Consider the following 9,311-nt stretch of genomic DNA (forward strand, 5'->3'; position numbering starts at 1 on the left):
ACAAGAAGAACAACAAGAACAACAAGAACAACAAGAACAACAAGAAGAACAAGAAGAACAAGAACAACAAGAACAACAAGAAAAACAAGAACAACAAGAACAACAAGAACAACAAGAACAACAAGAACAACCAGAACAACGAGAACAACGAGAACAACGAGAACAACGAGAACAACGAGAACAACGAGAACAACGAGAACAACGAGAACAACGAGAAACAACGAGGACAACGAGATCAAAGAGAACAACAAGAATAACAAGAACAACCAGAACAGCAAGAAGAACAACAAGAACAACAAGAACAACAAGAACAACAAGAACAACAAGAACAACAAGATCAACAAAAACAACAAGAACAACAAGAACAACAAGAACAACAAGAACAACAAGAAGAACAACAAGAACAACAAGAAGAACAACAAGAAGAACAAGAAGAACAAGAACAACAAGAACAACAAGAACAACAAGAACAACAAGAACAACAAGAACAACAAGAAGAACAACAAGAACAACAAGAAGAACAACAAGAACAACAAGAACAACAAGAACAACAAGAAGAAGAACAACAACAAGAACAACAAGAACAACAAGAACAACCAGAACAACGAGAACAACGAGAACAACGAGAACAACGAGAACAACGAGAACAACGAGAGCAACGAGAACAACGAGAACAACGAGAACAACGAGAACAACGAGAACAACGAGAACAACGAGATCAACGAGATCAACGAGAACAACGAGAACAACGAGAACAACAAGAACAACGAGAACAACAAGGACAACAAGAACAACAAGAACAACAACAAGAACAACAAGAACAACAAGAACAACAACAAGAACAACAAGAACAGAAAGAACAACAAGGACAACAAGAACAAGAACAGCAAGAACAACATCAACAAGAACAACAAGAACAACAAGAACAACAAGAGCAACAAGAACGACAAGAACAACAGGAACAACAACAACAACAACAACAACAACAAGAACAACAACAACAACAAGAACAACAAGAACAACGAGAACAACAAGAACAACAAGAACAACAAGAACAACAACAAGAACAACAAGAACAACGAGAACAACAACAAGAACAACAAGAACAGAAAGAACAACAAGGAAAACAAGAACAAGAACAGCAAGAACAACAACAACAAGAACAACAAGAACAACAAGAACAACAAGAACAACAAGAGCAACAAGAGCAACAAGAGCAACAAGAGCAACAAGAACAACAAGAACAAGAACAAGAACAACAAGAACAAAAAGAACAACAAGGACAAAAAGAACAAGAACAGCAAGAACAACAACAAGAAGAACAACAAGAACAACAAGAGCAACAAGAGCAACAAGAACAACAAGAACAACAAGATCAACAAGCACAACAAGAACAACAAGGACAAGGACAACAACAACAACAACAACAACATGAACAACAAGGACATCAACAACCAGAACAACAAGAACAACAACAGCAACAAGAGCAACAAGAGCAACAAGAGCAACAAGAGCAACAATAGCAACAAGAACAACAAGAACAACAAGAGCAACAAGAACAACAAGAGCAACAAGAACAACAAGATCTACAAGAACAACAAGCACAACAAGAACAACAATGACAACAACAACAAGAACAACAAGGACAACAACAACAACAACAACAAGAACAACATGAACAGTAAGAACAACAAGAACAACTAGAACAACAAGAACAACAAGAACAACAAGAGCAACAAGAACAACAAGAACAACAAGAACAACAAGAACAACAAGAACAACAAGAACAACAAGAACAACAAGAACAACAAGAACAACCTGAACAACAGGAACGACAAGAAAAACCAGAACAACAACAACAAGAACAACTAGAACAAGAACAAGAAGAACAACAAGAACAACAACAACCAGAACAACAAGAACTACAACAGCAACGAGAGCAACAAGAACAACAAGATCAACAAGAACAACAAGAACGACAAGTACAACAAGAACGACAACAACAAGAACAACAACAACAAGAACAGCAAGAACAACAACAACATTAACAACAAGAACATCAACAACCAGAGCAACAAGAGCAACAAGAGCAACAAGAGCAACAAGAGCAACAAGAACAACAAGAACAACAAGCACAACAAGAACAACAAGAACAACAAGAGCAACAAGAGCAACAAGAACGACAAGAACAACAGGAACAACAACAACAACAACAACAAGAACAACAACAACAACAAGAACAATAAGAACAACAAGAACAACAAGAACAACGAGAACAACGAGAACAACGAGAACAACGAGAACAACGAGAACAACGAGAACAACGAGAACAACGAGGACAACAAGAACAACGAGAACAACGAGAACAACGAGAACAACGAGAACAACGAGAACAACGAGAACAACGAGAACAATAACAAGAACAACAACAACAACAACAAAAACAACAAGAACAACAAGAGCAACAAGAAGAACAAGAACAACAAGAACAACAAGAACAACAAGAGCAACAAGAGCAACAAGAACAACAAGAACAACAAGACCAACCGGAACAACAAGAACAACAAGAACAACCAGACCAACAACAACAAGAACAACTAGAACAACAACAAGAACAACAACAACAACAAGAACAACAAAAACAACAAGAACAACAAGAGCAACAAGAACAACAAGACCAACAAGAACAACAAGAACTACAAGAACAACAAGAGTAACAAGAACAACAAGAACAACAAGAACAACAAGAACAACAAGAACAACAAGAACAAGAACAGCAAGAAAAACAACAACAACAACAACAACAAAAATAAGAACAACAACAACAACAAGAACAACAACATGAACAATCGGAACAACAAGAAGAACAAGAACAACCAGAACAACAACAACAAGAACAACTAGAACAACAACAACAAGAACAACTAGAACAACAACAAAAAGAACAACAAGAACAACTAGAACAACAAGAACAACATGAACAACAAGAGTAACAAGAACAACAAGAACAACAAGAACAACAAGAACAACAAGAACAACAAGAACAACAAGAACAACGAGAACAACGAGAACAACGAGAACAACGAGAACAACGAGAACAACGAGAACAACGAGAACAACAAGAATTACAAGAACAACAAGAACAACCAGAACAGCAAGAAGAACAACAAGAACAACAACAACAAGGACAACTAGAACAACAACAAGAAGAACAACAAGAACACCATGAACAACAAGAACAACAAGAACAACAAGAACAACAAGGACAACTAGAACAACAACAAGAAGAACAACAAGAACAACAAGAACAACAAGAACAACAAGAACAACAAGAACAACAAGAACAACAAGAACAACAAGAACAACAAGAACAACAAGAACAACAAGAACAACAAGAACAACAAGAACAACAAGAACAACAAGAACAACAAGAACAACAAGAACAACAAGAACAACGAGAACAACGAGAAACAACGAGGACAACGAGATCAAAGAGAACAACAAGAATAACAAGAACAACCAGAACAGCAAGAAGAACAACAAGAACAACAAGAACAACAAGAACAACAAGAACAACAAGAACAACAAGATCAACAAAAACAACAAGAACAACAAGAACAGCAAGAACAACAAGAACAACAATAACAACAAGTACAACAAGAACAACAAGAACAACAAGAAGAACAACAAGAACAACAAGAAGAACAACAAGAACAACAGGAACAACAACAACAACAACAACAAGAACAACAACAACAACAAGAACAATAAGAACAACAAGAACAACAAGAACAACGAGAACAACGAGAACAACGAGAACAACGAGAACAACGAGAACAACGAGAACAACGAGAACAACGAGGACAACGAGAACAACGAGAACAACAAGAACAACCAGAACAACAACAACAAGAACAACTAGAACAATAACAAGAACAACAACAACAACAACAAAAACAACAAGAACAACAAGAGCAACAAGAAGAACAAGAACAACAAGAACAACAAGAACAACAAGAACAACAAGAGCAACAAGAGCAACAAGAACAACAAGACCAACCGGAACAACAAGAACAACAAGAACAACCAGACCAACAACAACAAGAACAACTAGAACAACAACAAGAACAACAACAACAACAAGAACAACAAAAACAACAAGAACAACAAGAGCAACAAGAACAACAAGACCAACAAGAACAACAAGAACTACAAGAACAACAAGAGTAACAAGAACAACAAGAACAACAAGAACAACAAGAACAACAAGAACAAGAACAGCAAGAAAAACAACAACAACAACAACAACAAAAATAAGAACAACAACAACAACAAGAACAACAACATGAACAATCGGAACAACAAGAAGAACAAGAACAACCAGAACAACAACAACAAGAACAACTAGAACAACAACAACAAGAACAACTAGAACAACAACAAAAAGAACAACAAGAACAACTAGAACAACAAGAACAACATGAACAACAAGAGTAACAAGAACAACAAGAACAACAAGAACAACAAGAACAACAAGAACAACAAGAACAACGAGAACAACGAGAACAACGAGAACAACGAGAACAACGAGAACAACGAGAACAACGAGAACAACGAGAACAACAAGAATTACAAGAACAACAAGAACAACCAGAACAGCAAGAAGAACAACCAGAACAACAACAACAAGGACAACTAGAACAACAACAAGAAGAACAACAAGAACAACAAGAACAACAAGAACAACAAGGACAACTAGAACAACAACAAGAAGAACAACAAGAACAACAAGAACAACAAGAACAACAAGAACAACAAGAACAACAAGAACAACAAGAACAACAAGAACAACAAGAACAACAAGAACAACAAGAACAACAAGAACAACAAGAACAACAAGAACAACAAGAACAACAAGAACAACAAGAACAACAAGAACAACAAGAACAACAAGAACAACGAGAACAACGAGAAACAACGAGGACAACGAGATCAAAGAGAACAACAAGAATAACAAGAACAACCAGAACAGCAAGAAGAACAACAAGAACAACAAGAACAACAAGAACAACAAGAACAACAAGAACAACAAGATCAACAAAAACAACAAGAACAACAAGAACAGCAAGAACAACAAGAACAACAATAACAACAAGTACAACAAGAACAACAAGAACAACAAGAAGAACAACAAGAACAACAAGAAGAACAACAAGAACAACAAGAACAACAAGAACAACAAGAAGAACAAGAAGAACAAGAACAACAAGAACAACAAGAAAAACAAGAACAACAAGAACAACAAGAACAACAAGAACAACAAGAACAACCAGAACAACGAGAACAACGAGAACAACGAGAACAACGAGAACAACGAGAACAACGAGAACAACGAGAACAACGAGAACAACGAGAAACAACGAGGACAACGAGATCAAAGAGAACAACAAGAATAACAAGAACAACCAGAACAGCAAGAAGAACAACAAGAACAACAAGAACAACAAGAACAACAAGAACAACAAGAACAACAAGATCAACAAAAACAACAAGAACAACAAGAACAACAAGAACAACAAGAACAACAAGAAGAACAACAAGAACAACAAGAAGAACAACAAGAAGAACAAGAAGAACAAGAACAACAAGAACAACAAGAACAACAAGAACAACAAGAACAACAAGAACAACAAGAAGAACAACAAGAACAACAAGAAGAACAACAAGAACAACAAGAACAACAAGAACAACAAGAAGAAGAACAACAACAAGAACAACAAGAACAACAAGAACAACCAGAACAACGAGAACAACGAGAACAACGAGAACAACGAGAACAACGAGAACAACGAGAGCAACGAGAACAACGAGAACAACGAGAACAACGAGAACAACGAGAACAACGAGAACAACGAGATCAACGAGATCAACGAGAACAACGAGAACAACGAGAACAACAAGAACAACGAGAACAACAAGGACAACAAGAACAACAAGAACAACAACAAGAACAACAAGAACAACAAGAACAACAACAAGAACAACAAGAACAGAAAGAACAACAAGGACAACAAGAACAAGAACAGCAAGAACAACATCAACAAGAACAACAAGAACAACAAGAACAACAAGAGCAACAAGAACGACAAGAACAACAGGAACAACAACAACAACAACAACAACAACAAGAACAACAACAACAACAAGAACAACAAGAACAACGAGAACAACAAGAACAACAAGAACAACAAGAACAACAACAAGAACAACAAGAACAACGAGAACAACAACAAGAACAACAAGAACAGAAAGAACAACAAGGAAAACAAGAACAAGAACAGCAAGAACAACAACAACAAGAACAACAAGAACAACAAGAACAACAAGAACAACAAGAGCAACAAGAGCAACAAGAGCAACAAGAGCAACAAGAACAACAAGAACAAGAACAAGAACAACAAGAACAAAAAGAACAACAAGGACAAAAAGAACAAGAACAGCAAGAACAACAACAAGAAGAACAACAAGAACAACAAGAGCAACAAGAGCAACAAGAACAACAAGAACAACAAGATCAACAAGCACAACAAGAACAACAAGGACAAGGACAACAACAACAACAACAACAACAACATGAACAACAAGGACATCAACAACCAGAACAACAAGAACAACAACAGCAACAAGAGCAACAAGAGCAACAAGAGCAACAAGAGCAACAATAGCAACAAGAACAACAAGAACAACAAGAGCAACAAGAACAACAAGAGCAACAAGAACAACAAGATCTACAAGAACAACAAGCACAACAAGAACAACAATGACAACAACAACAAGAACAACAAGGACAACAACAACAACAACAACAAGAACAACATGAACAGTAAGAACAACAAGAACAACTAGAACAACAAGAACAACAAGAACAACAAGAGCAACAAGAACAACAAGAACAACAAGAACAACAAGAACAACAAGAACAACAAGAACAACAAGAACAACAAGAACAACAAGAACAACCGGAACAACAAGAACGACAAGAAAAACCAGAACAACAACAACAAGAACAACTAGAACAAGAACAAGAAGAACAACAAGAACAACAACAACCAGAACAACAAGAACTACAACAGCAACGAGAGCAACAAGAACAACAAGATCAACAAGAACAACAAGAACAACAAGTACAACAAGAACGACAACAACAAGAACAACAACAACAAGAACAGCAAGAACAACAACAACATTAACAACAAGAACATCAACAACCAGAGCAACAAGAGCAACAAGAGCAACAAGAGCAACAAGAGCAACAAGAACAACAAGAACAACAAGCACAACAAGAACAACAAGAACAACAAGAGCAACAAGAGCAACAAGAACGACAAGAACAACAGGAACAACAACAACAACAACAACAAGAACAACAACAACAACAAGAACAATAAGAACAACAAGAACAACAAGAACAACGAGAACAACGAGAACAACGAGAACAACGAGAACAACGAGAACAACGAGAACAACGAGAACAACGAGGACAACAAGAACAACGAGAACAACGAGAACAACGAGAACAACGAGAACAACGAGAACAACGAGAACAACGAGAACAATAACAAGAACAACAACAACAACAACAAAAACAACAAGAACAACAAGAGCAACAAGAAGAACAAGAACAACAAGAACAACAAGAACAACAAGAGCAACAAGAGCAACAAGAACAACAAGAACAACAAGACCAACCGGAACAACAAGAACAACAAGAACAACCAGACCAACAACAACAAGAACAACTAGAACAACAACAAGAACAACAACAACAACAAGAACAACAAAAACAACAAGAACAACAAGAGCAACAAGAACAACAAGACCAACAAGAACAACAAGAACTACAAGAACAACAAGAGTAACAAGAACAACAAGAACAACAAGAACAACAAGAACAACAAGAACAACAAGAACAAGAACAGCAAGAAAAACAACAACAACAACAACAACAAAAATAAGAACAACAACAACAACAAGAACAACAACATGAACAATCGGAACAACAAGAAGAACAAGAACAACCAGAACAACAACAACAAGAACAACTAGAACAACAACAACAAGAACAACTAGAACAACAACAAAAAGAACAACAAGAACAACTAGAACAACAAGAACAACATGAACAACAAGAGTAACAAGAACAACAAGAACAACAAGAACAACAAGAACAACAAGAACAACAAGAACAACAAGAACAACGAGAACAACGAGAACAACGAGAACAACGAGAACAACGAGAACAACGAGAACAACGAGAACAACAAGAATTACAAGAACAACAAGAACAACCAGAACAGCAAGAAGAACAACAAGAACAACAACAACAAGGACAACTAGAACAACAACAAGAAGAACAACAAGAACACCATGAACAACAAGAACAACAAGAACAACAAGAACAACAAGGACAACTAGAACAACAACAAGAAGAACAACAAGAACAACAAGAACAACAAGAACAACAAGAACAACAAGAACAACAAGAACAACAAGAACAACAAGAACAACAAGAACAACAAGAACAACAAGAACAACAAGAACAACAAGAACAACAAGAACAACAAGAACAACAAGAACAACAAGAACAACAAGAACAACGAGAACAACGAGAAACAACGAGGACAACGAGATCAAAGAGAACAACAAGAATAACAAGAACAACCAGAACAGCAAGAAGAACAACAAGAACAACAAGAACAACAAGAACAACAAGAACAACAAGAACAACAAGATCAACAAAAACAACAAGAACAACAAGAACAGCAAGAACAACAAGAACAACAATAACAACAAGTACAACAAGAACAACAAGAACAACAAGAAGAACAACAAGAACAACAAGAAGAACAACAAGAACAACAAGAACAACAAGAACAACAAGAAGAACAAGAAGAACAAGAACAACAAGAACAACAAGAACAGAAAGAACAACAAGGACAACAAGAACAAGAACAGCAAGAACAACAACAACAAGAACAACAAGAACAACAAGAACAACAAGAGCAACAAGAGCAACAAGCGCAACAAGAACAACAAGAACAAGAACAAGAACAACAAGAACAGAAAGAACAACAAGGACAACAAGAACAAGAACAGCAAGAACAACAACAAGAAGAACAACAAGAACAACAAGAGCAACAAGAGCAACAAGAGCAACAAGAGCAACAAGAGCAACAAGAACAACAACAACATTAACAACAAGAACATCAACAACCAGAGCAACAAGAGCAACAAGAGCAACAAGAGCAACA

Source organism: Megalopta genalis, unplaced genomic scaffold (genome assembly GCF_051020955.1).
Source record: "Megalopta genalis isolate 19385.01 unplaced genomic scaffold, iyMegGena1_principal scaffold0024, whole genome shotgun sequence".
Taxonomy (NCBI): domain Eukaryota; kingdom Metazoa; phylum Arthropoda; class Insecta; order Hymenoptera; family Halictidae; genus Megalopta; species Megalopta genalis.